Below are 9,318 nucleotides of genomic sequence, written 5' to 3'. Positions count from 1 at the left end.
AAAACACTTTTAGAGTGTGTGAGATAGTTGTAGCCAGAGGGCCTTTGAAGTAGGAGGCGGAGTCAGGGTGCAAGTTGCAGGTCCCACAGGTGAACATTTATTTACAGTGCTTCCCAAAAATTTACAACAAAAATAACAAAAAAATAAAGAAAATACTTTAAATTTACAGAACAAAGGATAACTCAACTCATAGCAAATGAAAATAATAAGTGCACGGGCATCTGCCCTCTGTTGGACCTTCCTCCTGAGCTGCCTCAGCTCAACTGGTTATATACAGCCATCAATTACATGGACACATCTCCTGGCACACACCAACCTCACTACAGGGGTGAGACATGATACTAATATGTTTAGATTTAACCATAACGCCACACAGGACAGAAACCCAACTTTCCCACCGCACCTGAAGGCATCTTAATACACAGGCTACAGTAGCTAGCAGCGATCCCCGAAAAGAGAACAACGTTACAATATCAAGAGAGAACAACCCCCCTCCGTAATGGATTATGCCCCGGCACATTGATGACATCACGGAGCCTATATCTAGGCGCCGACTGCCGGGCGGCCCCCTCCCATGCAGTAGTTTCCCGCGACAGGTAAGTGAGCGTCTAAGAGAACAAAGAAATGTTAACATACAATTCTACTGCTGTAACCAAACCAACAATAAAGGGAAATTACTTTGCAACACTGTCCGACTGTTGTGGTTATTGTGTGAAACGGAGGATATATGATTGAAATGTTAACTCAAGATATGAAGGTTGGAAATATCACCAAATGTAATACTAAACACAAACAGAAGATAAACTTAAGAAAATATGTAGATATACTAATGGGCTAAAATGTGATTACAGAAATAAGGTATGTTCAAAGAAATATGTTTACTAGTGACAAATGCAGTGCAGCCATGCCCACTTTGTCACACTCCCCCCCCCTTATGCACGTTACTCATCAGAGGAACGTGACAAGAAGTCGGCCACGACATTCTTGGACCCTGGTCTGTATTTAACCTGGAAACGGTAAGGCTGGAGAGAAAGGTACCACCGGGTTATTCTAGCATTAGTGTCCATCATCTTGTGTATCCATTGGAGAGCCCGATGATCAGTCTCTAGAAGAAACTCCTTTCCAATCAGATAATACTTTAAAGAGTCAAGTGCCCATTTCACTGCTAAGGCCTCCTTTTCAACTGTAGAGTACCTTACTTCTCTCGGGAAGAGCTTGCGGCTGATGTACTGCACCGGCCTCTGATCGTCACCTTCCCCCTGCAGCAGCACAGCCCCAAGACCCCTCCCGGAAGCGTCTGTCTGCACAGTGAAAGGGAGGTCAAAATCTGGACATTGCAACAAAGGTTCATTGCACAAACAGTTTTTAAGGTCCTTAAAAGCAGCCTCACACACTGGTGTCCATTTAACCTTAGCTGGGCTGGACTTTCTGGTTAAGTCACTTAGAACTGCAGAACGGGAAGAGAAATCAGGGATGAATCGGCGATACCAGCCGACCAACCCTAGAAACGATCGTACCTGTCTCTTAGTAGATGGCAATGGACGAGCTTCAATGGCCTCGACCTTCCCCACCTGAGGGCGAATGGCTCCGCCCCCGATGACATATCCCAGATACTGGACCTCAGGCTTTGCGATGTGGCACTTCTTTGCGTTGATGACCAGCCCGGCATCCTGAATACGGCGAAGAACATCTGAGAGGTGTGCCACATGCTCCTCCCACGTCCTGCTGTACACAACGATGTCGTCGATGTAGGCTGCGGCATAGTCATCTGCTCCTCTTAACACCTCATCCACCAACCTCTGGAAGGTCGCTGGAGCTCCATGGAGTCCAAAGGGCATCACCCGGAACCGGAACAGTCCATTTGGCACTCTGAAAGTTGTTAAGTCCATGGATGCCTCTGTCAAGGGTACCTGCCAATACCCCTTACAGAGGTCAAGGGTCGTCAGGTAGTTGGCATTCCCCAAGCGGTCAATAAGTTCATCCACTCTTGGCATTGGGTAAGGGTCAAAGGCTGACACAGCATTCAGACGAGAAAAGTTGATACAGAACCTCAGCTTCGGATCGTCCTTCTTAGGGACCAGCACCACCGGGCTGCACCACTCACTGCGAGAGGGTTCGATGATTCCCATTGCCAACATGTCTTCCACCTCTTGCTTGAGTGCTGGCATGAGCTTTGCTGGAACTCTACCGGATGTGTTCCTGATGGGTTGCTGTGTTGGAGAGAGGAGGCGAATCTCATGCTGAATGACCTCCGTTCTCCCAGGCTGTGCACTGAACAGTTCAAGCGGCATGTGGGCCTTTAACTCCTCACACTGGTCAAAAGCAAGATGACTCAGGTCTGGCAGTTCTTGGCCCCCAGCTGATGAAGGAAAATACTGCTCCTGCAGCTCTTCCTCGTCAACGATTGTCCGCGCCCACAACTGTATTGATACAGCCGGCTGCTCCACCCATTCCTTCAACAGATTCATATGAAACACTTGGTACTTTTTGCGCCGGTCAGGCAGATACAGTTCATACGTTACCGGCCCCACCTTCTTTGTGACCTCGTATGGCCCCTGCCATTTGGCCAAGAGACCTGAGTCTGAAGTTGGCAGCAATAGGAGGACCTTTTGGCCCTGATGGAAAGACCTCCTCCGGGAAGCCTTATCATAGTTCTCCTTCTGACGCTGCTGGGCACTGGCCAAATGACTGTTGGCGAGCTCCTGATATTGGTCGAGCTTGTCTCTCATCTTCAGCACATATGAGAGGACACCACAGTGCTGCTGTTGTTTTGGCTCCTCCCAAGCCTCCTTCAGAACATCCAGTGGACCCCGCACCGGATGACCATACAGGAGCTGGAAAGGGGAGAAGCCTGTGGAAGCTTGTGGTACTTCTCTATAGGCAAAGAGAAGGAAAGGGAGCCACTGATCCCAGTCAGCCCCTGTGTCTGACACAAACTTCCGCAGCATTGATTTCAGAGTCTTATTAAATCTTTCCACAAGGCCGTCAGTTTGTGGGTGGTATGGGCTCGTCCTCACCCCACGAATCCCCAGCATCTTGTACACCTCCTGAAGCAGCTTAGAGGTGAAATTTGTCCCCTGGTCAGTGAGTATCTCTTTTGGGATCCCCACTCTTGAGAACAGCTGGACCAGGCAGTTGACTATTTGACGGGCCTTGATCTTCCTCAGTGGGAATGCCTCTGGGTATCTTGAAGCATAGTCACACACTACCAGGATATATCTATGGCCTGCACTGCTCTTCTCCAGTGGGCCAACAATATCCATGGCAATGCGAGAGAAGGGGATGTCAATAATGGGCATGCTGACTAGTGGGGCCCTATCTCCCTTTTTGCCTGGGGCTGTTAACTGGCACTGGGGACAAGCTTTGCAATACTGGACAGTCTCTGCATACTGCTGTGGCCAATAAAAGCGAGAAATCATCCTGGAAAAGGTTTTGTGCTGACCTAAATGGCCTGCCCATGGAACAGAGTGGCTCAGCTGGAGAACAATGGGCCTTAAACTTTGGGGGACAACTAGTTGATCACCTAGTCTGCTGCGGCGAAACAACTGTTCTCCCTTCAAAACAAAGACCTCACTGCCTCTCTCTGCGACTAGAGTTGACTCAGGGACACACTTGGAAAACAGGGACTTAAGAGAAGGGTCCTCTCTCTGCAACTGAGTGACATTACTAGGAATGAGCTGCATTTCAGAACTACCAAGTTCAGGCACTGGCTCAACTAGCTCAGTCCCCCTCATTTTGTCTCGCCTTCGCTGTGTCCTGCTTTTCTTTGCTAGAGGCAGCTTAGCTCCCTCAGCACCTGGCACCTCCTGATCTGCAAAAGGTAGTTCCTCCCACCCCTTAGCTGACACAGGCTGTGCTTGCATTTGCTTGGACCTTGTGACTGCCACCATGCCCACACTAGCTTTGTTAGCACCTTGCTCAACCCCATGGCTAGCTATGAGCTCACAAAGGACTGGGAGGTCTCTGCCTAGCACCACGGGGTATGGGAGCTTCTCTATAATACCAACTGCCAGCAAATACTGTTGGCCTTCAACCTGTATATTTATCTCCGCAATGGGGTATTCTACTTTGTCGCCGTGGACACACCAGATGCTAACCGTCCCCTCCTCAAAAATCACGTCCCTGGGAAGACAGTCTGGCCTAACCAAGGTACGATTGCTGCCTGAGTCTAAAAGGGCTACACAAGGTTTATCCCCAATAAATACACAGGCTGTCCTTTCCTTCTCCACACACTCAGGGTGCTCCCTGCTTTGCAGCTGCCCATCATGTGATCTGGGTGCAAAACCCAGGTAGGTCTTACTGACATGTTGGGTTGGACAATCTGCCTTGAAGTGCCCTGTCTGACCACATAGGTGACATGCAAAAGGGTTACTGTTTCTGAACATCCTATCATTACCGTTAGTTGGGCTGGAGGGGCCTTGCCTGAAATTCCTAGCTCTCTGCACATTACCGGCTGTTTGTTTACCCGATGAAGCTGCAGAATGGGGTCTGGGAGCAGGGAAGCCTTTTGAAGTCCGGCGGGCGGCCAGGAAAGATTCTGACAGTTCTGCTGCTTCCTTGGAAGATGTGGGGTTACGCTCTTTGACCCAAGTCCGGAGCTCAGGGTTCAAAAGTCTCAAGAACTGCTCCATGACAATGGCATCACCAACCTGCTCTTTGGTCTTTTCTTTAGGAGTCATCCACTTGTCATAAAGGTCCCTGAGGCGAGCCTGCAGCTCCTTGGGTGTCTCGTCATCTCCCACGACACTGGTACGAAATCTGAGACGATAAGTTTCAGGATTAATTTCAAACTTATACAACACAGCATTCTTGACCTTACCATAGTTCATTGTTTCCTCAATGTCCATGGCAACATATGCAGCTCGGGCTTTGCCAGTGAGCAGTGAGGCAAGATGCAAAGCCCACTCTTCTTGAGGCCACTGACATGCATGTGCAATTCTCTCAAACAATGTCAGGTAATGTTCAATGTCCTCACCTTCTTGGTATGATTGCATCTTTGGGCCTTTCCACCCAGGAAATCTTACCCCCACACTGGATGATTGCCCCGCAGATACATTTAAAGGGCCAGTGTCAGAATCAGGAGCTGGAGCTGTTTGAGCAGCAGATTGCTGTGGAGTTGGTGCAGAGAGAGAAAAGGGATCTACTGTGGCACCCTCTCCTGGTTGCTGGTGGTTCTGCCGGTCCTGCCGAACCTCCTGCTGGAGCTGGGTAAACTGGTGCTGGACGTTCTTCCAGCGCTCCTCCTGCCGTTTCCGCTCCTGATCCCATTTGGCATCCCTGTCAAACTGTTGCTGCATCATACCTTGCAAAAGGTTGGAGAGCTCTGCGATACCATGCGGTTGCTGGACTTGACCACCGACTGCCCCCGGTAGGTCAGCATCCTCCATGGCTTCATTATCTCCGTCCTTCATACCTTTGCGTCGCACCATGCTCTTCACCGCCCCCTACTGGCCTGGAGTCACCACTGCCGCCACTTGTGAGATAGTTGTAGCCAGAGGGCCTTTGAAGTAGGAGGCGGAGTCAGGGTGCAAGTTGCAGGTCCCACAGGTGAACATTTATTTACAGTGCTTCCCAAAAATTTACAACAAAAATAACAAAAAAATAAAGAAAATACTTTAAATTTACAGAACAAAGGATAACTCAACTCATAGCAAATGAAAATAATAAGTGCACGGGCATCTGCCCTCTGTTGGACCTTCCTCCTGAGCTGCCTCAGCTCAACTGGTTATATACAGCCATCAATTACATGGACACATCTCCTGGCACACACCAACCTCACTACAGGGGTGAGACATGATACTAATATGTTTAGATTTAACCATAACGCCACACAGGACAGAAACCCAACTTTCCCACCGCACCTGAAGGCATCTTAATACACAGGCTACAGTAGCTAGCAGCGATCCCCGAAAAGAGAACAACGTTACAATATCAAGAGAGAACAACCCCCCTCCGTAATGGATTATGCCCCGGCACATTGATGACATCACGGAGCCTATATCTAGGCGCCGACTGCCGGGCGGCCCCCTCCCATGCAGTAGTTTCCCGCGACAGGTAAGTGAGCGTCTAAGAGAACAAAGAAATGTTAACATACAATTCTACTGCTGTAACCAAACCAACAATAAAGGGAAATTACTTTGCAACACTGTCCGACTGTTGTGGTTATTGTGTGAAACGGAGGATATATGATTGAAATGTTAACTCAAGATATGAAGGTTGGAAATATCACCAAATGTAATACTAAACACAAACAGAAGATAAACTTAAGAAAATATGTAGATATACTAATGGGCTAAAATGTGATTACAGAAATAAGGTATGTTCAAAGAAATATGTTTACTAGTGACAAATGCAGTGCAGCCATGCCCACTTTGTCACAGAGTGTAAACAGTTACCTGTGGTTGTTGTATTTATGGCTAGAAACCCAATGGAGACATAGCCACAGGCCTTACCACATCCCAACTCAAAGAAGATGAAAAAATACCAAAACATGAGTATTTGGCAGTGGTTTTTGTAGGGAGATACCTAGGCGGATTTCCAAAAAGCCATTATAAAAAGTCATTTGAAAAAGCCAAATAATCTGAAATGTTGTCTTTGTCTTTGTACAAAGACAGCTATAACTTCTGCTGTGTTGATCTGATCTGAAAAAGGAAGACATGGTTCGATGCGCAATATTCAGCCGGTTAATTTGGTATGTAGCATGAACAGCATTGTTCAGAATTAACTACCTAATTAATCACATAAATGACAAATAAACAGCAAAAAATCAGAAACGTAACGCCGGCGTTACGGTGCCATGCAAGAGGTACCAAGAAAACAGATAGAAGTAGGGGTGTGTGTGGTTTTTTCCAGAGAGAGAGAGAGAGAGAGAGAGAGAGAGAGAGAGAGAGAGAGAGAGAGAGAGAGAGAGACATGAGGCACAAGGGAACATATTTGATTAACCTTGAAACTGCCAGTGATATAGACTATGTATGCATGGGTTAAGTAACTATAGATGAAAATGCTGTAAGTGTAAAATAATTAGTCTTTGCTATTTATACATATATATATATATACTGTGTGTATATATATATATATATATATATATATATATATATATTACTGATGGGGACAAATCTGCCATTTCAGAAAGTGGTGGGGACATGTCCCCAGCACCCCCAGTGTGAATGACATCTATGGATGCAACACATGCAAGCGTGCCTACTACTCCCCTCACAACACCTCTTCAATGGTCACAGTGACAAGACTTGTGTTTCTTAAATGCATTTCATGTCTTTAATTTGAACTTTGTTCCATATGTCATAACATCTATCTGCCAAATGCAAAAATCCAAGTACAGTTATGTATTTTATGTATTTAACCTTTATTTTACCAGGTAGTCCCTTGAGATCAAAGATCTCTTTTACGAGCAAGACCTGGCCAAATTAAATCAACTATTAAATCCAGTACAGCAAATGTATTATTGTTGCAAAAAGTTGTGCTTCTCAGTTAGAAATACAGTTTACAAAGAAGCAGAGATGAGCAAGTTAAGAGAAGGACTGTCAAAATGTTGACTGAGTTTCCACCACTGGAACTTGTCTGTGAGTGATGGACGATCGCGTGACCTTCTGACGAGCTTGCTGGAACAGTTGTCTGAGCTGAGCTGGAAGGTCTTCATTTACATGGAGGTAAACCAGGGGGTTGAGGGTGCTGTTCAGACACACAAGTCCACGACTTATCTTATCTGCAATGTAGGCTCTGTTGTTGTTCCATTCAGGGCACAACTTCTGATTTATCAAAACTCTGGCCCTGAGGTTGAGGTTCCTCAATACATGATATGGAATGTAACAAACAGAGAAGAGTAGGATCGAAATGAACAACAACTTCAAGCTTCTCTGTTTCAGTACCTTATCAATAGTGTTTCTGCGGCAGAGAATGACAATCATGTGTCCATAGCAGCACAGTGTGATGAGGAAAGGGATGCAAAATCCAGTGACGGTCCATCCAAGGTTGTAGTTCAGGTAATCCTCAACGTAGACCTTAGAGGTGGTGTCATAACATTTCCGTTTGTTTTCATATGTCTTGGTGAAGAACATGTCTGGGAGGATTTGAATGCTCACCAAGACCCAAACCATTATCGTGATAACAACAGAGTGGGTGACGGTTATTCTTCCCATCACTCTCATTGGGTGGACAATGGCCAGGTACCTGTACACACTGATACAGGTGAGGAACCCAATGCTGCCATATAGATTCAGGTTGAAGCAGAATCTTGTTATCTTGCAGAAAACATCTCCAAAGATCCATTTATTGCCCAAAACATGGTACGCGACCAGAAACGGCAGCGTGAGCAGATCCAAAAAATCGGAGAGTCCAAGGTTGAGAACAAAAATGTTGATGTTCCCCAGTTTCTTCCAGTTCTGGATCAACGACTTCAATCCCAAACCATTAGCTATCAGGCCGACGATGAATACTAAGGTGTAAACAGCAGGTAGGAATTTATGTGGAAAGGTATAGCTTTCTAGTAAACAACCAGAGATGTTCATCATTGTGTCTTCTGAAAAGAAAAGTAATCCGTTAAAATCCGTTGTAGGGAAGTTGTAGCTTCCACTTATTTTGTGCTGGATTATTAAAATTGGAACTCGCTAGATGACCGATGAGAACCACGGAGATGTCCTTCAAGCTTTATTGGAGGAACACAGGCAGAAAAGGTAGCAGATCAACTAAGTAACAGTCGAACAAACAGGGCATCAGGGAGAGTAGAGATAGACTGAAACATCACTTATTTTATATCTTGGCATGTATGACATCGCCGATGACATCACAGCTGCACCTATGACCTCACAGCACATATGACATCACTTATGACATCATCGATGACCTCACAGTTGCAGTGACATCATTGATGACCTCACAGCTGCAGCGACATCATCAATGGCCTCACATTGGAGTGACACCGATTATTACGGTGGTCAAGTCCACGACATCAATCAGATTCTTATAGGTTGCGGGTTCGCATCCGGCCCGTGGGTGTTTCTGATGTGCTTGGTCTCATCAGTCGGTATGAGAGGGCCTTTTCTACATCCGTCCCTTTCAGTGGACGATGTTGTTTATAGAGATGGAAACTGAATTATGAGCGGTGGAAGAAACACAATGTGACTTCCTGTTTGAAACCCTGCTCTCTCATGAGGCTATCTTTTATTTTTGCACCTGGCACTAAATGAAATTGACTTGAAATGAAAGTGAAAGTGTGACTGTTTAACACACTAGGCATCTCGCGCGCTACGTGCACTCGATTCCTACGTTCGCCCACTGCGCGGGCTCGCTACTGGAGCTCAG

The 9,318-nt window shown here is 46.4% G+C and overlaps 1 pseudogene across 1 annotated transcript; it reads right to left on the bottom strand.

The window, feature by feature from the left end:
- Positions 1–7,541: 7,541 nt before the first annotated feature.
- On the bottom strand, positions 7,542–8,528 carry LOC310773306 (P2Y purinoceptor 1 pseudogene; annotated as a pseudogene). The gene has a single exon. The product of its transcript is annotated as a P2Y purinoceptor 1 pseudogene (transcript).
- Between the last annotated feature and the right edge of the window lie 790 nt (positions 8,529–9,318).

This window comes from Poromitra crassiceps (assembly GCF_964638095.1).
Source record: "Poromitra crassiceps genome assembly, chromosome: 3".
NCBI lineage: Eukaryota > Metazoa > Chordata > Actinopteri > Beryciformes > Melamphaidae > Poromitra > Poromitra crassiceps.
Note: the sequence above shows the minus strand (reverse complement) of the source record. Positions and strands in the feature narration are given on the sequence as shown.